The sequence below is a fragment of the Mesoplodon bidens genome (genome assembly GCF_964165515.1).
Source record: "Mesoplodon bidens genome assembly, contig: HAP1_SCAFFOLD_211, whole genome shotgun sequence".
Lineage (NCBI taxonomy): Eukaryota > Metazoa > Chordata > Mammalia > Artiodactyla > Ziphiidae > Mesoplodon > Mesoplodon bidens.
Genome location: NW_027672297.1, coordinates 513,016 through 539,452, shown reverse-complemented (window position 1 = coordinate 539,452; position 26,437 = coordinate 513,016). Strand labels below are relative to the sequence as shown.

Genomic DNA, 26,437 nt, shown 5'->3' with positions numbered 1-26,437 from the left:
CTGCTGACTGTGGCCTCTGCCTGAATTCTCACCGATGAAATGCTGCTTGTGTGGGAATGACAGCGACCACACCTCCTCTGAGCCTGAGCCTGGCAAACCTCCAGGGCGCATTTCTCGCATTTTCCAAGTTCACCACGTAAGGACATCAGCTACACAGAGTACCTTGCTGGGAAGCGCCTTGGAAGGGCAGTGCGCCCATGAGCACGCCACCAGGCCTCCAGTTCTCACCTCACCCACGTGCACTGACCGTGTCTCAGCAGAAGACTGGGGTGGCCTGTGAACCTCAGCTGCTGTGCCCACCTCCACACCTCACTCTATCCCTTCAGCCCAGAGACATGCTGGGCTCCCCAGCCCCCTGCCCTGGACACTCTCTGGAAGTCTTTCTATTACAAGTTGTCATGAGGAAATGCTCTAAAAAGTAAGAAGTACAGAGTCATCCCAATGAACAGGATGTCCAGCAGTGAGCTGATGTCTCTCACGACTCACCCCTCTCTCCAAAAGGCGAAAAACTGTCATTTCATACATTTCCCCCTTTTTAAAGTTGTTGAAGCTAGGAGGGTAAACCTGGACCCTGCGATTTCACCTTGACCAGAAGCAGCAATGGCCACCTTTTAGTTTGCTTTCATTAAGATCTCTTCATATATATGGAGATTTACAATATAAAGCTTTCTCTTTTTGTATCTGCATTTCTATTAAATACAGATATTTTCCCTACTTTGTCACTTATCTATTTTTATTGAAGTATACTTCGTTTGCAATATTTCAGGTGTACAGCAAAGTGACTCAGTTACATGTATTTATGTAAGAATATATGTATTCTTTTTCAGGTTCTTTTTTCCATTATGGGTTATTACAAGATATTGAACATAGTTCCCTGGGCTATACAGTAGGTCCTTACTGTTTATCTGTTTTACATATAAAAGTGTGTATCTGTCAATCCCTGTTCTTTATCTTTTTAACTTAATTTTTTACTCTCACATTCTGTTATACAGACACTTAAAAAGATATTTTGTGTTCAAATCTTTCACTTTCACTTCATACTTTTCATCAGCTTGGACACTGTACTTGAAGAAGCCTTTCCCATCCTGCATTTCCTAAGTAGTTGCCTGTGTTTTCTCCTGTTTATTTTGGGTCTCTTAACATACCAATTTTATCAAGATAACTGGCACCCATCTTCAGGATTTGTAAAATCATTTTCCTCTTAAAGTCTCTCAACCATTTTTTTCAACACTAACACATCTACCACAACCAGGAAACGCACTGTTTAAGAAGAAAACTCAAGTTTGTAATCTAACAGAAAAGGACAGGCTCTTCTTTGAAGCTCAGCGACACATCTTAATTTAAAGGCAGGGGAGGGACTTCCCTGGTGTTCCAGGGGTAAAGAATCCGCCTTCTAATACAGGGTACGTGGGTTCAAAGCCTGGAAACGCTGGTCCGGGAGCTAAGATCCCACACGCCACGGGGCAATTAAGCCCGCGTGCTGCAATTAGACACGATGGAGCCTAAGAGAGATAAATAATTTTTTACAAATAAAAATAAAAAAATAAAGGCAGGGGAAGCAGGAAAGTGACCGCCTCATGTGAATTCCTTCTTATTCAAAATACAGGTCGTAGCAGTTTACTTGGGCTGCGTCACAAAATACGACACACTGGCGGGCTTAAGCAACACAAATGCACTGTCCGACATTTACGCAGGCTGCAAGTCTGAGATCAAGGTGTCAGCAGGGTTGGTCCCCTCTGAGGGCTGTACGGGAGGATATGCTCCAGGCTTCCTGGTGGAGAGGGCGGTTTCCTGACAAGCACATGCACTATGTATGTAGCAGGTAGGTGCCTGGGCTGAACTCCGATCCCAGGGCTGCTCATCCGCAGCAGCACCAGGCCGCTGGAGGGCTTGTCACGGACCCGTTGGCAGGAGGACTGCAGGCTGACACAGACGTCTGCTCAGCTGTGGACCCATGGCCCGGCCACAGCCCTGCCAGAGGCTGCCTGGTTGAAATCCAGGTCACGGTTCACCTCCCTCCTGCTTATTGCATTCAACGATGCCTTGAAGACCCCCTACTGCACCAGCCTGGGTGGCACATCCCACCCAGTCATTTCCACATCAGAAGCATGTCCATTGAGAAGGTTAAAATTAGGCCCTGGCTCAGTGCTGTGGAATTAGAATCTGTGAGGCTGGGTCCAGGCATCTGTGTTGGAATATTTTCTCCACGGGACTCTCATGCCCAAAGGATTGTATTGACAAAGCTCTTCTGCTTCACCCCACTGATATTTCTGCACTAGAGCTACAGCCGTTGTTGTATTAAACTGCATCCGCAGGAGGAAGAGAGAGGAGGAGAGGTGACAGTTCTGCTGATCTCCAAACACGCTGTTACGGAACCACACTTGGGTCCACTCGCCCGCACGCACTAAAGCCCGTCTACGGACACGGGTCACGGTGAAGGAAAGTGCCGCGTTTATGGCGGGGCAACAAGCAAGGGGTCCCGGTATCTAGGGCTCAAAAGGCCCCCACTCCCCCGTGGCTTTCAGGGAAAGGTGTTTACAGATGGGGTGAGGCTGTTGGTGGGAATGTACACTGGTGCTGCCGCTATGCAGAACAGTGTGGAGGTTCCTCAAAACACTAAAGCTAGAGCTACCGTAGGACCCAGCAATCCCACTCCTGGGCATATACCCAGAGAAAACCATAATTCAAGAAGACACACGCACCCCAATATGTATAGCAGTACGATTTACAATAGCCAAGACATGGAAGCAACTTAAATGTCCATCGACAGAGGAATGGATAGGGAAGATGTGGTACATATGTGTGATGGAATACTACTCAGCCATAAAAAAGAATGAGATTATGCCATGTGCAGCAACATGGATGGACCTAGAGATTATCAGACTAAGTGAAGGACGTCAGACAAAGACAAATACCATATGCTACCACTCCTGTGTGGAATCTAAAACAGTGATACGAATGAACTTCTGAACAAAACGGAAACAGACTCACAGACATAGAAAAAAAACTTATGTTTACCAAAGGGAAAAGGTGGGGGAGAGGGATAGATCAGGAGGTTGGGGCTAACATATGCACACAACTATATATAAAACAGGAAATCAACAAGGACCTCCTGTAGAGCACAGGGATCTCTACTCAATATTCTGTAGTAACCTAGGGAGTTCCCTGGTGGCCCAGAGGTTAGGATTCTGGTCTTTCACGGCCGTGGCCCGGGTTCAATCCCTAGTCAGGGAACTGAGATCCTACAAGCCACACAGCACCACGAAAAAAAAGCAAAATTCGGTAATAACCTAAATGGGAAAACAATCTGAAAAAGAATAGATATCTGTGTCCATATAACTGAATCACTTTGCTGTACACCGGAAACTAACACAACACTGTAAATCAACTATACTCCCAATATAAAATTTAAAAAATGTTTAAAGTGAATTACAAACGAGTGGGGTGAGGGAGAGGAGGTTGAGGGGTGTGTGGTCAGCTTGTGGACATTCTTCCGATTGGTTGGTGGTGAGGTAATCTGAGGTCAACATCATCAACCGGCTGGTTCCAGCTGCTCTGGGGTCTACGTGCTTGTGGGCAGCATGCAGTTACCTTCCTCCCCCCTGCTGGGGGCTTCAGTCTCTGCAAAACAGCTCCAAGGACGTGGCTCAGAACAGTATCTACAGCCCTTGAGGAGGAACTAAAGGTCCTTGACTTTGTTTAATGGCTACACTAGTATTATTTGGTCTTTGGGGACTCTTGTCCTTTCTTTTGGCACTTTCTCCCTTCTCTGATTAAATTGTTTGTTTCCAACTCACGGAAGGTTAGGAGGCTAAAATTTTCTAAAGACAAGAAGCAGGCAGAAGACATGGGGAGAATCCATCCCAGGAAGGCCCCACAAGGTCCTGCTCACTTACAACATCACATTCAATCTGGGCTGCTTACGCCATTTTTGGACAACATACCAACACATCTTAAGATGGGTCCCACCCGACTGTTGCACATTTGGACAAGGTGCGGTGGGGTGGGATTATGCAAATCCAGATCTGAAGACTAGATAAAGCAATCAGGGTATTTCACAGTATACAAGAGAAATTTTCATGGGGACAGAATACCAACCTTCTAATATTTGAAAGCCTGTTAGCCAAGAGGGAGAGTGAACTTCTGTTTTGTTATACAAGGACCCAATCAGCTGTGATGGTTGAAAGCATGATGAACGCAAATCTGAATTCATTTGCCTCCTAACAATGCAACGTCTACAGCAGAGGGACACAGGTCCTCAGGGAGCAGTGCTTTTCCCAGCAGTGCAGACCCTGAGGAGAGCCAGGCTGTGGCAGCTCTGGAGGACCTCAGACACTCTTTGCACGGCCTCTGAGACCTAGAACATCTCAGAAAGTCCACGAGTGCAAACCAAAGAGACACTCAGTCCCTGCACCTTGGATGAACTGATTTGACTCTACGTATGCATTGCTTGGGCTAATTAGAAATATGGAAGTGATCAGAAGACAGAATAAACCTCTGGGCACATCCTGAACAACAGAGATACTTCTCATCAAAGTCCAAACAATAATTCAAAAGCAAGATTCAGAGCCAAAATGTGGAAACAAACCAAGTGTTCACTGACAGATGAATGGATCAAGAAAATGTAGTGTGTATATTCACACAACAGATATTATTCACCCACAAACAGGAAGGAAAGCTTCTAATTGATACAAAGACCATTTATGTATTTTTCAAAGATTGACATTTCTTTGTATGAACAGTGAAAATTTAACAATTCCACTTTTAAGAGGAAAGGTTAGTGTTTCTTTGTAGAAACAATTAAGTCTCAGCAGTAGAGGCATAAGCACACACGTGCACACAGAGTAAACAGAATAGCGCCCCGCTACCTCCCCGCAATCTGATCCCCCGATGAGCCCTGCTGATTCTCCCTCCAAATATAGAGAACCTGTTTACTTCTCTCCATCTTCTCAGACATCGTCTTCCTGGACTACCACGCCAAATTCCTAACCTTATCTGGGTCTCCCGACTTCCACTCTTACTGAATCCCCACCCCATCCATTTATGCAGCAGCCAAAATCAATTGTTCCTCTTTCAGTGCAAACTGGATCAGGACACCTCTCATTCACTGCTTTCCCACTGCACTTGGCAAACATCTGAACTTCTTCAGACCCACGGTTTTATTTCCTTCTCACTCACTGTGTACTGTCCACACTGGCTTTGGGGTCTAGGAAGGAAATTTTGACACAGGCTACCACACAGATGACACGCGAAGACATTAAGCTAAGTGGATAAGTCAGATACAAATGGACAAATGTTACATGATTCCACTTCTGTGAGGTCCCCAGATGGGTCAAATTCATAGAGACAGAAAGTGGAGTGGTGGGTGTCAGGGGCTGGGAGGGGGGTGGGGAGTCAGTGTTTAATGGGGACAGAGTTTCACCTGGACAGGATGAAAACATTCTGGAGATGGATGGTCGGGATGGTTGCACAACGAGAATTCTTGTTTTCCTTCCTTAAGATTTTTGTTTTACTTATTTTCGGCTGCGTTGGGTCTTCGTTGCTGGGCGCAGGCTTTCTCTAGTCGCGGCGAGCGGGGGCTACTCTTCGGTGCAGTGTGCAGGCTTCTCATTGAGGTGGCTTCTCTTTGCGGCAGAGCATGGGCCCTAGGCGCGTGGGCTCAGTAGTTGTGGCTCATGGGCTGAGGAGTTATGGCTTGCAGGCTCAGTAGTTGTGGTGCACAGGCGTTAGGTGCTCCGTGGTATGTGGGATCTTCCCGGACCAGGGCTCGAACCTGTGTCCCCTGCATCGGCAGGCGGATTCTTGACCACTGTGCCACCAGGGAAACCCAAGAAAAAAAGCAAGACTCAGACCCCAAGGGGAGGAGTGGAAGTACGAGTTGGGAGGTTCAGAAGAAGCTTCCAGTGACACTGCACGACCCTGAGTTGGCTATTTTCTTCTCTGCATCTCGGCTACCATATACTTCCTACCCTCATAGAAAAATAACCTGTCTGGAATTGGAAATTTTTCCATTTAGTCTTTTTGTGCATGTGACATTTTTATTCAGAAAAATAATCTGTGTTGAACTGGAGTTTTTTCCATTTAGTATTTTGTACATGTGACATTTTTATTCAGGTAGTGAAATCTCTGGGTCAACAGTGATACCACATTCTCAAGATTTTGATAAGTAGACTAGAACTTCTTAACTGGAATCAAGGGGCAGGCTTTGGATAATCCATGGACTTTGTGACATCCAAAGGTGCCCTTTGTGTGTGTGTGTGTGTGTGTGTGTGTGTGTTTGTAGACACCCTTTGAAGGGTGCGTGAGCACCTGTAGTTTTCTATGATTTTAGCTTCTCCAAATGGCTCTTGGACTCAAAGGTGCCTGAGGGGAGCGGACGTGTACTCCCCCAGTACAGAATTCTGAACGCAGTGTCAGTAAACATTCAGCCAAAGAGCTTTGCCAAATTGCGTGTTTTAACGTAACTTTTTAATCCACTGAGTCGATGTACCTGGGATCTTTTTTTACATACTTATCTCACTCTTTATTTATTTTTTTGGGGGGGGTACGCGGGCCTCTCACGGTTGTGGCCTCTCCTGTTGCGGAGCACAGGCTCCGGACGCGCAGGCTCAGCGGCCATGGCTCATGGGCCCAGCCACTCCGCGGCATGTGGGATCTTCCCGAACCGGGGTACCAACCCGTGTCCCCTGCATCGGCAGGTGGACTCTCAACCACTGCACCACCACGGAAGCCATTATCTCACTCTTATAAGGCTGAAACGTTGCTGCTTCCCCTAAGTTTCCTTGTCCCTCTCCCCACTCTCCCACCAGGCCGTGGAAGAGGAATGGGAGGGAGAGGGAGAGTCCAGCAGGGAGAGGACAGTGCACCTGCTGGGAAGCAGTAAAGAGGGGTCCAGGGTGGGAGGGAGGGAGACACAAGAGGGAGGGGATATGGGAACAGGTGTATATGTATAACTGATTCGCTTTGTTATAAAGCAGAAACTAATACGCCATTGTGAATCAACTGTACTCCAATAAACTCGTAAAAAAAATTAGAACTACCATATGACACAGCATTTTCATTCCTGGATATATATCGAAAAAAATAAAACCAAAAAACATTAATTTGAAAAGATATATGCACCCTAATGTTCATGGCAGCATTATTTACAATTGACAACATATGGAAGCAAGCTAAGTGTTTATTAAGAGATGAATGGGTAAGGAAGATGTGATATATATATATACAATGGAATACTACTTAGCTAAAAAAAATTTTTGTTTGAATTGAAATTGTATCAAGTATCTTTTCCGACCACAATGCTATGAGACTAGACATCAATTACAGGAAAAGAGCTGTAAAAAAATACAAACACATGGAGGCTAAAGAATACACTACTCAATAACGAAGTGATCACTGAAGAAATCAAAGAGGAAATTAAAAAATACCTAGAAACAAATGACAATGGAGACACGACGACCCAAAACCTATGGGATGCAGCAAAAGCAGTTCTAAGAGGGAAGTTTATAGCAATACAATCCTACCTTAAGAAACAGGAAACATCTCGAATAAACAACCTAACCTTGCACCTAAAGCAATTACAGAAAGAAGAACAAAAACATCCCAAAGTTAGCAGAAGGAAAGAAATCATAAAAATCAGATCAGAAATAAATGAAAAAGAAATGAAGGAAACGATAGCAAAGATCAATAAAACTAAAAGCTGGTTCTTTGAGAAGATAAACAAAATTGATAAACCATTAGCCAGACTCATCAAGAAAAAAAGGGAGAAGACTCAAATCAATAGAATTAGAAATGAAAAAGGAGAAGTAACAACTGACACTGCAGAAATACAAAAGATCAGGAGAGATTACTATAAGCAACTCTATGCCAATAAAATGGACAACCTGGAAGAAATGGACAAATTCTTAGAAATGCTCAACCTGCCAAGACTGAATCAGGAAGAAATAGAAAATATGAACAGACCAATCACAAGCACTGAAATTGAAACTGTGATAAAAAATCTTCCAACAAACAAAAGCCCAGGACCAGATGGCTTCACAGGCGAATTCTATCAAGCATTTAGAGAAGAGCTAACACCTATCCTTCTGAAACTCTTACAAAATATAGCAGAGGGAGGAACACTCCCAAACTCATTCTACGAGGCCACCATCACCTTGATACCAAAACCAGACAAGGATGTCACAAAGAAAGAAAACTACAGGCCAATATCACTGATGAACATAGATGCAAAAATCCTCAACAAAATACTAGCAAACAGAATCCAACAGCACATTAAAAGGATCATACACCATGATCAAGTGGCATTTATTCCAGGAATGCAAGGATTCTTCAATATACGCAAATCAATCAACGTGATACACCATATTAACAAATGGAAGGAGAAAAACCATATGATCATCTCAATAGATGCAGAGAAAGCTTTCGACAAAATTCAACACCCATTTATGATAAAAACCCTGCAGAAAGTAGGCATAGAGGGAACTTTCCTCAACATAATAAAGGCCATATATGACAAACCCACAGCCAGCATCGTCCTCAATGGTGAAAAACTGAAACCATTTCCACTAAGATCAGGAACAAGACAAGGTTGCCCACTCTCACCACTCTTATTCAACATAGTTTTGGAAGTTATAGCCACAGCAATCAGAGAAGAAAAGGAAATAAAAGGAATCCAAATTGGAAAAGAAGAAGTAAAGCTGTCACTGTTTGCAGATGACATGATACTATGCATAGAGAATCCTAAAGATGCTACCAGAAAACTACTAGAGTTAATCAATGAATTTGGTAAAGTTGCAGGATACAAAATTAATGCACAGAAATCTCTGGCATTCCTATATACTAATGATGAAAAATCTGAAAGTGAAATCAAGGAAACACTCCCATTTACCATTGCAACAAAAAGAATAAACTATCTAGGAATAAACCTACCTAAGGAGACAAAAGACCTGTATGCAGAAAATTATAAGACACTGATGAAAGAAATTAAAGATGATACAAATAGATGGAGAGATGTACCATGTTCTTGGATTGGAAGAATCAACATTGTGAAAATGACTCTACTACCCAAAGCAATCTACAGATTCAATGCAATCCCTATCAAACTACCACTGGCATTTTTCACAGAACTAGAACAAAAAATTTCACAATTTGTATGGAAACACAAAAGACCCCGAATAGCCAAAGCAATCTTGAGAACGAAAAACGGAGCTGGAGCAATCAGGCTCCCCGACTTCAGACTATACCACAAAGCTACAGTAATCAAGACAGTATGGTACTGGCACAAAAACAGAAAGATAGCTAGGTTCATTTTTTTTTTTTTTTTTTTTTTTTGCGGTAGGCGGGCCTCTCACTGTTGTGGCCTCTCCCCTTGCGGAGCACAGGCTCCGGACGCGCAGGCTCAGCAGCCATGGCTCATGGGCCTAGCCGCTCTGCGGCATGTGGGATCTTCCCAGACCGGGGCACAAACCCGTGTCCCCTGCACCAGCAGGCGGACTCTCAACCACTGCGCCACCAGGGAAGCCCTAGGTTCATTTTTAAATGGAAGATATACTCTAGATATTTAAATGTAGGGCATCTCTTCCTTTCAAATCTCAGAAAGAAAGGTGTGCTTCAGTTTCCCTGCAGAAAGCTCTAGTATCTTACCCCCTTTTGAAAGAGGAACTAATCCTTCTTTCTCTATTCTTCTTTGTCTTCTTCCCTTCATCAGCAATGAGCCTCTTTATCATTTTTGTCAGCCCAAAGAATAATTTTTCTCTTTCCAGGCCAGTCAAAAATTGTACACTACAAAGTAAACAGAAAGAGCTTTATTTATAAAAATAAAACAGCTATGGCATTAGTTCTTAAAGAGTATAAAACTTTGATCCCTCATTCCAACAAAAAGTCTTGTTAGCATTTAGGGTTCAATGAGAGGCAATAAACAAAAATGTTTTGGTGACTCATTTGACATCTTTACTAAAAGGTTTGAACTCATAATGGTGAATATCAGACATATTTGTGTTAGGCAATTAAAATTAAATTATATCTAGACGTATTTTAAATTACCATATTAACATTAACAAGTAATCTTAGAACTCATCTTGAAAGTAAAAGGTACTTTTATACTTTATAATGAAAAAATCAATAAAATGTGCCTTTATGAAGAGAAAATGTAATTATAATACCAATTAATGTTAACTGGTCACTTTTTTATTGAAGTAGAGTTGACATACAATATTATGTTAGTTTCAAGTGTTCAACATACTGATCCAACATCTAAATACATTTGAATTGGTCACCATGATAAGTCTAGTAACCATATATCACCATACAAAATTATTACAGTATTATTGACTATATTCCTTATGCAGTAGATTGCATCCCCAAGGCATTTATTTTATAACTGGAAATTTGTACCACTTAATCCCCTTCACCTATTTCTCTCAGTCCCCATCCCCCTTCCCCTCTAGTAATCACCAGTTTGTTCTCTGTATCTACAAGTTTGTTTCTCTTTTGTTTTCTTTGTTTTCTTTTTTAGATTTCACATATAAGTGAAATCATACAGTATTTGTTCTTCTCTGTCTGACTTATTTCACTTAGCACACCTAGTACTCTAGGTCAATCCATGTTGTTGCAAGTGAAGATATTTCATTCTTTTTTAGGACTAAGTAATATTTCATTATATATGTGTGTATATATACACCACATCTTCTTTATCCATTCATCTATTTATGGACACTAGTTTCTTCCATATCTTGGCTAGTATAAGTAATGCTCCAATGAACAGAGGGGTGCATACATCCTTTCTTATTAGTGTCTTTGTTTTCTTTGGATAGATACTCAGAAGTTGAATTGTTGGATCATATGGTAATTCTATTTTTAACATTTAGGGGAACCTCTGTACTGTTTTCCATAGTGGCTGCACCAATTTACATTCCCACTAACAGTGCACAAGGGTTCCCTTTTGGATGATGGCCATTCTGACAGGTGTAAGGTGATATCTCACTGTGGTTTTGATTTGCATTTCCCAGATGATTAGTGATATTGAGCATCTTTTCATGTGTCTTTTGGTCATTTGTATGTATTCCCAAAGCAATGTAACCCCTATCAAAATACCAATGGTATTTTTCACAGAATTAGAACAAATAATCCTAAAATTTGTATAGAATCATCCAAACAAACAAAAAACCTCCAATAACCAAAGCTATATTGAGAAAGAAAAACAAACCTGGTGGTATGACATGCACTGATCTCAGACTATACTACAAAGCTATAGTAATCAAAACAGTATGGTATTAGCATAACCACAGACACATAGGTCAGTGGAATAGAGAGCCCAGAAATGAACCCACAGTTATGTGATCAATTAATCTACAACAAAGGAGGCAAGAACATACAATGAAATAAAGACAATAAATGGTGTTAGGAAAATTGGACAACTACCTGCAAAAGAGTGAAACTGAATTATTTCCTTATACCATATATAAAAATAAATTTAAAATGGATTAAAGACTCACATTTAAGACCTGAAACCATAAAACCCCTAGGAAAAATACACTGACATCGATCTTAGCAATATTTTTGGGGGGTCTATCTCCTCAGGCATGGCCAACAGAAGTAAAATTAAACAAGTGTCATTATATCAAACTGAAAAGCTTTTGCAGAGAGGAGAAAACCATCACAAAATGAAAAGGTAACTTACTGAATGAAAGATTTTTTCAAATGATATATCTGATAAGGAGTTAATATCCAAATTATCTAAAGAAATCATACAATTTAATATCAAAAAACCCCAGATATTCCAATTTAAAAATGGGCAGAGAACCTGAACTGGTTACTTTTTAAAGTGTTTGATACAGTACTTAGATGCATTCTTTTTTCATTAGCCTTGAATATCAATACTCTTAACATCTCCATTTATAAATGAAGAAATTAAGGAATGGAGAGATAAATGACTTGTCTAAGGTACAAAGCTTATTACAAAAAAGATTATACTAAACCAGACCTCTGATTCAGATTCCTATACTTTAATCATTAGGGCTTACTGCAGAAGATTAGAGACAGAATTTGACATTGAAAGCTTAGATTCCAGTTTTTAATGAGACTTCTTCACCATGCCTTTATGTCTAAGGGAAAAAATTCTGGTCTGTACTGCCATTAATGATAATACTGCTTTAGAGAAATGTTCTGGAGGGAAAGGATATTATTCAAATTTATTTTTAAAGTGTTTTTTTTGGTTTGACTTTGTTTCTTAATTTTCTCATGCTAGGATGGGAGGGCAAACAAAACCGAAACTAACAATACCAACTATACGTGTGTGTGTGTGTGAGAGTGTGCCTGTACTTATAAGTATGAAAATACAACTTACAAGAAAAGGCAAGACCAGAATCTATAAGGCTAAGGATTTTGACTTTATCTTAGATGCAAGAGAAAGCAATTAAATGAAAAGATAGTTGTGTAGATACTAGGCTGTTCAAGTAGAGCAAAGGAGAAATGGTAGTGGCTAAGACGGTGGCAATGAAGATGAAGAGAAACATTATATATGTGATGAGAGAGAGAGAGATGAGATTCCAGAGGACCTAATGATGCAGTCTATGCAGAAAGTGAACAAAAGGAAGGAACTGAGGATCATTCCCAGGTTTTTGCATGGAGTTACTTTTTGTGTGAATCATGGCACCATTCACTGAGGAAGAAAAGATTTGCAGGATGGAAAAGTTTGGAAGAAGGAATCATTGAAGTTTCATTTTAGACATCTTAGTTGTAGAGACGTCAAGCAGTGTTCCTCATATTTCTCCAATGAAAAGAATCACCTGGGGATCTTATTGCACATATGGATTATCACCTTTTCTGCTAGAACTTCTGGTTTGGTAGTCTGAGTTGAACACAAAGTACTAGATTTTCTCACACTGCAGAAGAAAAAAAAAACACACTGAAGGAGGTGGGAAAGAGCTAACCTAAGTAACTTTGGAAAACAGTATTTTAATATACTGTGATTAACCATGCACAATATATACTGAAAAGCTAAAGACAAAAAGACATGTACACAAATATTGAACTTGTTAGTAAATTTATTTTTCACACGTGTACAGGTTAATGATTTTTAAATATTTTATGTGTATTCCAGAATTGAGCAAATGAATAGACTGCAAATAATGAGAATCAGGTTTCTAATTGTTAAAGAGTGACAAATAAGGAAAGGGTAAGGGAGGCTAGAATAAACCCTGTGCTGTTGGATTGGAATCAAGGTATCAATTTGAATTCATATATCAATTTGAAGTTATATATATATGTAGATAGACACGATGATAATGTGTGTGCGTGCACACGTGTGTGTATATACACACACACCCAGATAGATAATATGAAAATAGAGATACTTGTATATTTTTATGTATTCGTATATATATTTTTAGCTCTCTCTGCTGAAAACACAATGAGGTAGCTTGGATAGTGATAAATCCACCTCATACTAAGATTCTGGTTTCTGAATACCATTATTAATGCAAGGAACAAGAACTCCATGGAGAAATGACTGATTCAAGGCTGAGACAGAGGAAAGTAAAAGATGGGTCTGGAGCACTTTGTGGTGTCAGAAAGTAAGATATTACTCCAACAATTGTATGGCCATGTAGGAAAAATATAGGAGACAGCTGGAAGGAGTACCAGTGACCAAATATGGAACACTTTGAGAAACAAAACTATTAATGATAGTAATAAATTTTAACCCGTAGGATAAAATAATTATCCACAAGTTCACACTGATGTATGTATATATATGAACAAATAACCAGATAAATACATAAATGAAGGAGAAGAACAGCTCTTTCTTATACTCAAATTATAGTTAATAAATGTAGAGGGAATGATGGGGATAGAAAATGAACAATCATCAAACACCACAGTAATGGGTGGAGTCAAAAATTATTGATGGATGCTAAAATTAGTATGGGAAAATTAAACAAGCAGCAGAATATTTCAACAATCTCAAATAATTACAAAGGGAAAAATAGTGATTTTGCAGCTATCATTATAACTAAGTCATCAAAGTTAGCATCCCCAGTAGTGAGACATACAGATTTGTTTGTACCTCTAATATGTACTGAAAATGGCATAATATCTCTCCTGAAGTGTTCTTGTCAAGAAATACATATCCTCAGTCTAACCATGAGAAAATATCAAACAAACCCTATTTGAGAAAAATTCTACAAAATGACTGGCTAAGATTTTCCATTAGTTCAAGGTCATAACAGACAAAAAAAGACTGAGGAACTATCCTAGATTAGAGAAGAATGGGGAGATATGACAAGCAAATGCAATAAGGGATCCTAGATTTGAATCTGGACCGCAAGACAATAGGCAATATTTGAATACGAGTCTATAAATCATTAGTAGCATTGTGACAATGTAAACTTTCTGCTTTCAATAATTATACTCTAGTAATAGAAAATGTTAACATTTGGGGAAGCTGAGTAAAGGGTATATGGGAACTCATACTGCTATGTTTGAAGTTTTTTGATAAATAAGATTTGATAACACAGTTTTATAAAAACTTAGTTTGGACAGTTCTGAACCTCTTTTTTGTTTCCTTATGGAAGAAAGTTGCTTGTTTAGGGATAATACTAAATCAATGGGGGTAAGCTTTACACAGGACCAACCCTAACATTCATAGTGTGTGGCACAGGAAACAACTTTGAATGGCCATTTCAAGGAACAATATACTTAAGTGTATACAATGAGTAAAATGGATGAACTACACAAATTAATGAGTTGAAAAACCATAGAATCATAGAATTTTCTCACTGTAAAGGCTCTTACTTTCATAACTTTTCAGTTCCTATGGGTAAATACCAAAGAGCAGGATTACTAGATCACTGTATGGTAAAAGTACGTTTATTTTGTAAGAAACTGCCAAGTATCCCGCTAGCCACAAATGAGAATTCCAATTGTTCTGCATCATCACCAACTTCGGTATTTCAGTTTGGGGATTTTAGCCATTTAAATAGGTGTGTAGTGGTATCTCATTATCGTTCTAATTCAAAATTCACTGATGACATGGAATGTGTAGCATCTTTTCATATGCTTATTTGCCATGTGTCTATTTTCTTTGTTTAACCATAGTAGTTTTGTTGTTTTTTTTTTAACCAAGGCCTGCTAACTCTTGTCCTCCTATGTCTATTTCTGTTGTCTTTTTTCTTTCTTTCTTTTTTTGAACTTTTGATCATTTAGTCTTTTTCCTGGTTATGTCCAATTATTTTTTATACTAAAATTGGGCTTAACTTATTTTAGGAAACTATAAAGATACCTCCACATTCTGGATGTTGTTATCTTTCTCTTGAAAAGATTTACTTTGGCCCATGGCAGACAGTTACTATAGGGACTGGTAACCTTAGTCCATTCTCCGTTTGAGCTCATTCAAAGCCGTTTTTCAGTCTGTGTGAAGGTTGGTCTATTCCTGTCTTGTCCTTCCTCTACGGGTGTTGCCCTTTGGGATTACCATGTGAAAGTTTGGATTCTCCCTATTCCCAACTACCCTTGTATTTGTTAGGCTTTAAATGTAATGGTTCCCGCAGCCCTGTGAGACTAAAGATACACTTAGCTTGTCATTCCATTAGTTGTTGCCTTTAGCTTGAGCTGTTGCCCATTGGCTTCTGTGGTTAGAGTCTTTTGAACTCCTTGGCTTTTCAGTTCTTAGGCTGTAAGATTTGAATCAGCAAATGCCCAAAGGAGAAAAGCTGCACCAAATGTCAAGCTTGTGTATGTGTTTCCCTTCTCTCCACAACTTGGCCCACGTCTTGGTGTCTCTCTAACATTCAGATGGCAGCGAACAGATGTTTTCTTACTTTATCCAGCTTTTCTAAAATTTCTTTAGACTTCACCTGACCTTATGTTATTATTGAACTACCATCTCAATTACCCCTAGGAAGAAAATTGACAATTTTATGTTTTATTTTTTTATTTTCTATATTACCTCAGTTTCTGTAGAGACCTTTTACCTCACTGTTCGGTCTAGTTCCTGTGTTAGCAGTAAGATGGAGATAAGCTGGAGGCTAAGAATACTGGGGGGAAATCACTGATGAATCATATGTCTCATTCTTTTTGTTTTTCCTCTCCTTATTTATTACTCTGGCAGCCTACACCTGCCTTTCTTCATTTGACCCAGTTGCCCAAATAAGAAACCCACTCTGGTAAAGACCTGACTTTACTCTCATAAATGTCTGCATGTTAGGATTAGCTAGATGATGAACACCATGCCAGAGTTCTTTGTGTGAGACTTTTGCAGACTTTTGTTAGCCCTTTCGTTTGCCTCTTGCAAACGCTGCTCAGATTGTTGAGGTTTTCTAAGATTCTGTAGGTCAAACCTCTCTACCTGCATACCAGATGAGCCCTTCTCTCTTTCCTGACTTCACTTGTGGGAGGTTAGCCCTCGGTTCTTCTTTTTCCCCATCCAATCATAATTGTTCATGAATTCCAAAAGGCCCTCAAAGTATCTGTCGTCCCTTTCTCTCTTCTTTTTATCAACACTGCTAAATATTAACCATATATTTGCATACCTCTTTCTTACTTACAGTGGAATATTGGAAGGCTCGATCATTAAGTGTGAGCCCCACCAAACTAGGACTCATACAACACTCTCCTCCAGGCCAAAACTTTTGATATCCACTGGGTTTTTTTTTAATACTATCTTATATGTAGCTAAATTTGTAAGGATTTAGTTAATGCCTGAGTTATGTGACAATAAGAAATCAGTCAAATTAGCACTACAGAAGTGCAGCTTAGACCTAGGGACCAGAACCAAGGACCACAAAAACCTGTTAACCAATAAGTTTCACTTGTACTTCATGTTTAACAACTGCTGAGGGTGAATGGGAAGTGAGGGAAAAAGAGTTTATCACAGAAACTTGCACTAAAATGAAGAGGAAAATGACCCAGTTCCTGGTTCAAGTCACTGTAATCTGCTTCAATAAAGAATAACAGCACACAAGGAAAACAAACACTATATGATAGGAACAATGGATAATTAATTACCAGATCAGGGAGGACAGATTACACTTGCTATGGGATTTCATTAAAGAAGGATTCCAAAAAGTACTGGCTTCTTCTGAGAAGACTTCTCAGAACAGGTAGCATTTAAACTGAGTCTTGAACAAGTATATAGAGGGTAGGGAACAGGCCTTCCGGGCAGGGAACAGGCACAGTGTCAGGAATGGCACAAAGGGCTTATGGAATAGGGGACAAAAAAAAAAAAAGCTGAACACAGGAGTGCTACGTGTTGGGGAATATGGGGGAAGGTTGGCTGAGGTTGGTTAAATGAAACATAATTAGACGGAAGAGAAAGTAGGTGCAAAGACACATGGAAGACTGTAGAAAGACCCTGAAGATGGAGGTCAGCATAATAATATGAAGAACTCAGTGGTACTTTGACACTGTATGAATGTCTAGGTTTAAAAAAATCAGGAAAACACAATAAAAGAATAAACTACTGATATAATGATATGTAACCAGAGGCCAGATACCAAAGAATACACACTGTGTGTTTCCACGTATGTCATATATGGTGATAGAGGTCAGCTTAGGTGTTGCCCTGGGAGAGTATGGAACAGAAAGAAGTAACAGAGAACCGTGTAGGGTGTTAGAAATATTTTATAATATCTTGATCTGGTGTTGGATACATGGGTGCATAGAGGTGTAAAAATTCAGTTATTAGCAATGCAGTTAACCTACTAGAGTTTTTTTAATATATGCGTACATTAAAAAAAAGACTCTAGTAGGTTAATTAGGCTGTCAGTTGTATGAAGTAAATTTTGATCAAGGAATAGCCAAGGTAGTAATGCAGTAATAAGTTATAAATGTACTCACTGTGCTCTAGAATGTCACAATTGGAATACAAGAAATATGTGTAAGAAAAAAGACAAATATTCAACTTTGATGGTTGGATGAGCTGAATAAGTTAGATCACTCTACTTTCAATTTAAGAAGTTGGCCAGTGTTTGGATACCTTTGAACAAAGAAAAAAAAGAAATACAATTTTTATTACGCATATGCTATGTATCAATCCCTGACTTCTATTTTGACACATATAAACATGGGAAATATTGCACCTTGTAACTGAGACAATGAAGATGAGTGAGGTAGCTGGTTTTGACACTAGAGGCTGAGAAAACCATCAGCTCATAATTGTAAGAAGTCTGAAGTCGGAGGAAAAGAATCAAGAGGAAATAGTGGTAAGTGCCAGGAGCTTCTGGAAACTACATCACAGATGAAGACTCCAGGATTGTTGAGCTTTCTAAGAGTCCCAATAACTCAGATAAAAACAGAGGGCTTAAAACTGAATCCTGGGGATATATGTATGCATATAGCTGATTCACTTTGTTACACAGCAGAAACTAACACAACACTGTAAAGCAATTATACTCCAATAAAGATGTAAAAAAAAAACAAAAAAAACACTGACGCCTGCAAAGTAACAGTTGTTAGGACAAACAGTAAAGAATTATAAGAAAAATAATCACATGCCTGTCCCAACAGAGAAATAGCCTAAGCTCCATCTCACCATTTCTCCGATTGGCCTTTCACAAAATACAGTCCCATCAGCTGAATATAGGTTTGTCAAGTAACTGTGAGTAAGACTGAATTAAACAAAAATAAATCAATTCCTTCCTCCAAAACTTTTCAGAGTATGTAATGAAACAAAGTGAAACTTGAATTTCATGTCGGGATGTAGAGTACAGTTCTTCCCAAATGCTTCTGTCCTGTAACTACATTAACATCATCTAAAACCAGTGTTCTGCAGGACAGAGATTGTGAAACGCTGCTCTCATCATGTAAGATATCAAGTCTTTCTGAAAATCCATTCTTCCTTCTGCCCTTTCTCCTGTTGTCCCTGTCACCTGGAATGTCTGTCCTAAGCTCCACCTGCCAAAACCCTACCCATTTTTAGGATCCAAGAGATAATAAAAGGCTTACATTACTGAAAGGCAGAGAAAGAAATCCCTTCCTAGGGATCTACATTTCCTTCCTAGGGAAAAGAAAAATTGTAAAGTATACCACGGTGACCTTAAGTCTATGAATGTAACTATGTTGTGTTACTTGGAGTTCTGTAAAAGTCAATGTGCTACAATATACATGGATATGAATGTTTGATCTCTTACAAGTAGAACTTGCTGATAACTTTCATCATGAGCGAGGTTAATGATTAAGGGAGCCATTGTATTTGGCTCAGCCCTTATAACTAGGGAATATTAAAATTGGAAAGGTCCCTAGATATTAGCAAATCTATCCACCTCATATTCTAAGTAAGGAAACTGAGACCTTCATAGATTGGATACTTATATTAACAAAGGAAAAGGATATAAGATTGGCAGACCTACCTTTTAGATTAAGAATTTTGAGATTTTTATAGACTACTAGGACATTATGTCCACTGATATTGAGACAATGTGATTCTTAGTCATCATTTCCTATTGCACTGACCAAGCGAGGTGGCAGTCAGTAGTTGTACAAAGGGAAAAAGAAAACTTTAGAAACTCCCAATTTATATACACAGGGAAATTCATCATTCATGTTATTTAAGCTAACTGGATGCAGTTTATCAGCTACATTGAGGAATGGTGAAGTGAAGTGTCTTTACAATTAACATGTTAGTTTGTGTCATGACCTCCCTGGTGTTCAAGTGAGTTAACGGTTAGCACTCAACTAGGCACTTACGAGTCCATTATAAATCTGGACTAAACATTTATTTGTGGCATCTTTATTCTTCTTTGGTGCCCTTAGGCAGAATTAGCCCTCTTATGTTTTGATAAATTCAAGTATTAAACAGGGCTAAGGTTTCACAAGTTCTTTGGCCTAAACATGGGGGTAAGGGAGACCAATGAGCTGGAGTACTTCTAGATTTAAGAATGGTCAGATTGAGGAAGAAGAGTCTTATGCCAGAGGTGAAAGAAGACTGATTATAATTACCTATTTTTAAAAATTCCAACCCTTTTCAATGTTCTAAAGTGATCAGGAAGTACATGGGTATGCTAGGAAGTAAGGGACTCAAGCAACAATATTCTCTAAGAGTTTGTGGATAGCAATGAAGAGGAAAGGAAGATAGAGACAATCCTGGAAAAGGTTTTGGTTGGCCATAATAATGAAGTCAGAAGGAGAAGAAGAAGAAGAAAAAGAAGAATGACACATGCAATGGGAAAGAGAAAGCAAGAATAGAGAAGCAAAAGGGAGAGTAGAAAAATGAGACAAATTTGGAGAAGGAAATGAGGAAGAAAACTGGGTGAAAGAAGGAAGCACTGATGGTAGACCACCTGACACTCAAACATTAACACGATGCACATTTAAGATGTGTCATCGATGGCCATGGTCATTACCCTCAAATAGTTTACAGTATGTGTTTCAGAGACATTTATAAATTGAAAATGACATTAAAATAAGTGCCAGGGTATAAGTATTCATGGAATTGTATGGGAGAATAAAATGTCCCCCGTCAAAGAGCCTTCTGAGACATCGGGAAAAAAGGAAAAACCTAAAAAGCATAAGACTCTTCCTATTTTCATTTCCAATGATACATCCCAATCTTGATGATCAATCAGCGATTTAAATATCAACTATAAACACAGTATTTTATGAGCTGCTATGCAGTGTACTAGAGCAATAGAACAGAGAGGACCTCAAACCCTCTGTTCCCTCAAATTGAAAGGCAGGCTTCCTGACCTCTCCAGACCACTACTGGACACAGGGAACACACACTAATGTTTCAGGACCCCAACCAGCAGTCACCTGCTTAGTGATTACTTCCATGACACACCCTCACTAACACCACTGACTTTCCTGCTCCTACGGGACATGACATAAATTTCCTATTTTAACACATACCACAGTGCAGTATGATTGCGGGTAGATGTTCTAACAACTTAAAAGAGAATGATGACTTTTTTGCTCTTTACATCTTGTTATTTCCCTACTCATAATATTTCTTGAAGAGAAACCATAAAAATATAAACAAACACAAAAAACAGAAAATATACAAAACGTGTGCTTTGCACCTTAACACAAACTTAAGTAAAATGAGTTCTGACAGTATCCGGCATGACAAACTTCCATGGTACAAATGAGAATGGACCAAGGTTTGAGCAGGTACAGGAGACAATCCAGGCATGAACAACACCAAGGAAAGGTAGACAGGAAGTAACATGGTGTGTAGGAAATCACGAGACCAGTCTGATGGGAAGAGACTGAAACAAGACTGAAACTCACTTTCTAAACCTCCATCTCCAATTGGACAATTCACAAGACACAGGTGCACCAAAGTGGCCAAATAGTCAATCCCTTTAATGGGGAGGAACAGTTTAAAATTTTATTGCTTTAGTTTGCCCAAAAGTAACTATCAAATGTTGGCAGGACACAATGAAGGCTTACCTTTGTTAACATAGTTAAGTCTCTCTCTCTCACAACTAGCCCACTTGGCTCCACGTTCCTTAGCGCATCCGATGCACTTACACAGCGTTGATGGGCTTTACACAGCTGGAAGGTCACATCTTTATTTCTTATTGCAGGAACACAACATCTGGAAACTTTATTTCTATCGGAAGCTACAGCAAAATTATTGTAAAATGAGTCATTTAAACCATACATTTTATCACCTTTAAAAAGCATCTGCTCTGTGCTAAGGATTAGAAATGACTCCTGTCCTTAAAGCCTCATTAAGGAGGAAGATCTATAAACTCAAAATTTCAATCACATGAGATAAAGAACTATAACCTTTAAGCACAGAAGTGCCTATGGAGGCCAAAAGTTATATCTAAGTGACGGCTTCATGATAACCCTGAAGTACAGTCTAGAAAGATGAGGCTATGCAGAGTTGGAGTAGGAGGTGCATTAACTGCACAGGGAGCACCTGTGCAAAGACACTCAAGCCTGACACCTGCTGGGCACTGTAAATACTGCAGGTGGGGATGACTAAAGACCAGGGGTCCAAGTGTGAGAAGAGACAGAAATAAAAATAGAGATGTTGGCCCAAGCAAGCCTGGGAGAGAGCATGGCTTGTATCCCACAGGTGATGAGGCCTGGGGCTACCACTGGCTGAGTAAGGGTGCCTCCGCTGATTAGAAAAAGGCGCCCCGCTGCTGAAGGACCAATTAGATAAAGGGAGTGATCACAAAAAGCTCCCCTTCCTCAAGGCCAAAGAGCCCCAGGAGGCTTGGCAAAGCACAGTTCAGACTACAGGCCTCTGTGCAGAGCACACGCTGGGCGGCTAGTATGCACTAACTCTGTGTGGGCAAGCCATTAGCAGCATTATTTTAGGCATATCTTGTCATGTTAGAAGATCACTCAACCCGAGTAGGCAGATGAACTTAGAGGAACTGAGACCAGGGGCCGTGAAACCACCCAGCAGTTTCTGCCATAGCCTGGGCAAAATGTAATATGGATGAAGAAGCAAATTTAGGAGGAGGCCAAAATTTACAAGATAGACCCACTGGATGCAAGACATAAAGAAAGTTCAGTGAAGGAACTCTGAAGAGAATGGGCTCTACAATAAATTTTTCTTACATTCAATGTCAAATATCAGGCAAAATTAAGTACAGTGGCCTTTAAGGTCCCTTCCAGCTCTAATTTCTTTTGATTTCTAACTTATTACTCTGGTTAAGTAAAGTCCCTTCAGAGGTACAGAACAGTTCTTATACCTGAATGGGACGCAAAGAATAATCTGACTTCTCTTCACCAGGGGAGGAGTTGAACTATCCTTGCAGAAGAGATAACAGATGGTGTGAACCCCAGATCCTAGAAAAGGGCCAGGCACACGATAAGTATTCAGCTTTTCAAAATCAAATGAACAATCATTTCCTGTCCTAGATCTTTACACCCTTCCTCTGCTGGCTACTTTCTCACAGCTTATAAACATCCTCAAATATACCCACTTAAAAATCTCTCAGACCTATGATTCTTTGGATCTTCTTGTGGATAACCTAAGTCTCTACCATGCCTTCAAACACCTCTCCTCCCCAAAAGCCCAGATCTGAACCTTGGGCCCAGACCTGTCTACCAGGCCCCTCTAAAGCACTGAAGATGAACTAAAATCCTCTCCCCACCCCCAATACCTTCCTACGGTGCTCTGTATCTCTCAAAAAGATGCAGCTGTAAACTGTCACCCACGCTTGCTGCCCTCCCTTTTCTAACTGGTCACCAGGCCCCACCCATTCTCTCTCAGATCTGCAAAATCCAGTCCAACCTTTTATAACTTAAGTGGGAACCTTAGATTACAATTCACCCTGCACCCAATCAAGTGCCTTGCACATGGAGGTCCGGGTAAGTCTCTAAACCAGAAGTCCATCTCACTGTTCTTTAGGGTTTCCCACAGCCTTCAGGATAAACATCTAAACTTCTGACAGGACAAACAAGGCCCCGTTCTGTTGGGCCCCACTAGGTTTCCAATATCAACTCTCATTTCTTTCCCAAACCCTGAGTTCCAGTCCTATACCTTAGTTTTGCCATATTTTCTTATATTTCTCAAACTTTGACACACACTGCTCCCTCCTGCCACCCCAGTAGCTTCTACATATCCTTAGAAAGGATGGCACCTCCTCCAAGAAGCCTACCCTGAACTTTCCCTTCCAAGATTCTGTGCTCTGCAAAGGGGAAAGGTGGGGGGGGATACATTAGGACTTTGGCATTAACATAGACACACGACTCTATATCAAATAGATCATCAACAAGGACCTACTGCACAGCACAGGGAACTCTACTCCATAGCCTGGAACAAACTGTATGGGAAAAGAATCTGAAAAGGAATGGATACATGTATAACGGAATCACTTTACTGTACACCTGAAACTAACACAATATTGTACATCAACTATCCTCCAATATAAAATAAAAATTAAATTAAAGAAAAAAGAGATTCTGTGCTCTATAGCACCAGAACTCACTTCTTCCAGAGCACTGACTACTGTGCTTGTGTTTACTTGCTGCCCAGTAGAAGGGAAGATTACCTAGGGCAGAAGCATCCTCTCCAGCAGCCCTTGGTTCTGACAACTCATTCAAGTGCCAGGCTACTTTACACACATAACCTGCTTAATTCATTCTAAGAACCCACAGAAAGAGTGGTTATTAATGTCATTTTACAAGTGTGGGGATTGTAGTGCAAAAGAAACCTGCCCAGGCCACAGACAGCATAAGCCCTGGAATTCAAACCCTAGGCTGCCTTCACACCAGTGCTCTTTCCACTATATGATACGACTACTGAAAAACAGATTTTTTTCTTTCCTGAGCCCTGTTTTAATGGAAAGGAAATGAAGCTGGGATATATCCATTTCCTAATCGCTTTGGTGTGTACAAGGCAAAGTCATTCAACAGACCAGGTAACATCTGTGCAACAATTAACGATGCTCCAAACTGTGCTAAGTGTTCTACTTTGTAGAGTCTAGAAGCATTAACACAGTGCATCCTTGTAACCGCCAGAGAGACTGGGTCCTGTTAAGCCCACGCTACAGATGAGAACACTGAGACCTTGAAGCCTTAAGGCACTCGGCCGGGGTCACCGAGCCGGCAGGAGTCCTAGGCCACACGCCCTGTCTAGTGCACGCACACCCGGTCACTGGGCACTGGTTCTAGTGCCCACCCTCCACCTTGCACCATTTAAAACCCTGCTTCTCAGTGCCCACACGAGGGGCCCTGGAAGCGGGAAGTACAAACCTGTCTCGACACGCCGTGGCTGGAAGAAGCTCTGGATACAGATCAGGGGCAGCGGGTGCTCAGGAGCGGCGCCCAGTGCACCCCGCGGAGGCGGTCGGCCTTAAGTCCAGCAGGCCCTCCTGTAGGGAAGCGCGCACGGAGGGCAGAGGCACCGAGTCCTGCAGCGCGCACAGGTCCTCAGAGCGCGGAAAGATATCGGCCACGCCGTCCCGGCGCAGCTTCACCAAGGGATCATGGCCCGAGCGCGGCCTCGGGGACGCTGGCTGCGGACATGATGCCCACACCCGCCTGGGGGCCCCGGCTCGCCTCCCGGCCCCTCGGGCGCCCACCGCCCGGCGGCTGCGGCCCCGCAGCGTGCGCAGGACCGGCGTCGCAGCCAGAAGACATAGGGCCACGGGCCCCAGCTACGCCAACCCCCCCATGCCGCGCTCCGGAGACCCCGCACGGCCTGGTGTTGGCGCACGCATCTACGCCCTCCACGCCGCGGGGCTGCCGTTTAAGTCAGCGGGCGGGACCGTGGGGGCGGGGCTCGAGGACGTCAGCACGCTCGCCGTGCGTCACGTCCGCATGCAGCCCTGTCTCCCATGGTGACGCGGCCTGAAGAGTAGGGGCTTGAGCTCTGAGACTAAGGCAGCGCGAAACGTTGGAGGTGTGGAGACTTTGGGGCTTCCAAAAAGCGTTTGCTGACTCATCCAAACAAAAGTGAGACCTGGTTGTATCAACGCATTTGAAAAGTAAACTCCCGTAAGTGTCTGTGCTCCCCCCGCCCAGGAGAGAGCGTGTATTCCGTGAGGGACACACGAAAGGCTGAGTGAACGTCTGCCTGTGGTCCCTTACCTGGTGCACGGGTGTGTGAATTTATGCGGAGAGCTCTTAATTTCCGTAGTTTCTGCTAACTTGACACGGTAGTTGGCAAATGGTGACGTGTTCCATGCATTCAGGACATGATCGTGGTTACTAATAATCACTTTGTTTTGTACTGACAACTCCACAGAGAATTTACTACTGAATATCCACTTTACAGAAGAGAAATTGAGGCGTAGGAAGTGAAGTGGCCGAGTAAGAGTAAGGACTCAGACAATTGGTGTTAGTAAATGAACCCTGCAAGGAGGCCATTAGCCTGCGGTGGCTCTAGTGATGCGGCCGCCTACGTAAAGCAACCGAAATCTAAGCCTGTCAACGCCTCAGGGTGACGCACAGCGCTGAGGACAACTAGTCAGAAACCACCAACTAGGCTTTAAAGCGATAGCAAGTCAGTCATTTCCTTGCTTTGCTTCTGCCCTTTGAAACTAAAAATCTCTGCAGCTCCTGTGGCTGGAGTGCTCCTCACCACTTCCGCTTTGGCGGTGCCTGAATTGAATCTATTTTTGCTCACGTAAAGTCTTCTTTTAAACATGCCTCAGTTTGTCTTTTAACATTGGCCGTAGAAGTTGGATTTGTGTCCAGTTTCTAGAACAGTGGTCATCCTCTGGTCAGGCCTTAGGCGTTATGCATACAACGTTCCTCTTCTACCACCACCTTCTGGATGCCTCCACCCACTACCAGCTCCCGCGTATCAGATCCCCTAGATGTGGTCAGCAATGGCTTTCACATGCAGCGTGCTCACATTATAACATTGCAGACACTCCTCCGTCCTCCAGCCAGCATGTGAAGTGAAACATTACCATTCCTGTTGAAGAGCCTGCTGTGACCACTTTCCCAAACACAGCCACTCCCCAGCTGATCCTGGGTGACCACTCTTCTGAACTTGGTCTCCATCACTGCATGGATGTCTTTCTAT

At 41.3% G+C, this 26,437-nt stretch overlaps 1 pseudogene across 1 annotated transcript in view; it reads right to left on the bottom strand.

The window, feature by feature from the left end:
- LOC308610386 (centrosomal protein of 78 kDa-like) overlaps positions 1-26,437 on the bottom strand; it is a 312,551-nt pseudogene that overhangs the window by 244,015 nt on the left and 42,099 nt on the right. The window contains exons 3-4 of the transcript in view: positions 24,658-25,061; positions 21,385-21,557 (exon numbers count right to left, since the gene is read on the bottom strand). The product of the transcript in view is annotated as a centrosomal protein of 78 kDa-like (transcript). The remainder of the gene's footprint in view (positions 1-21,384; positions 21,558-24,657; positions 25,062-26,437) is intronic.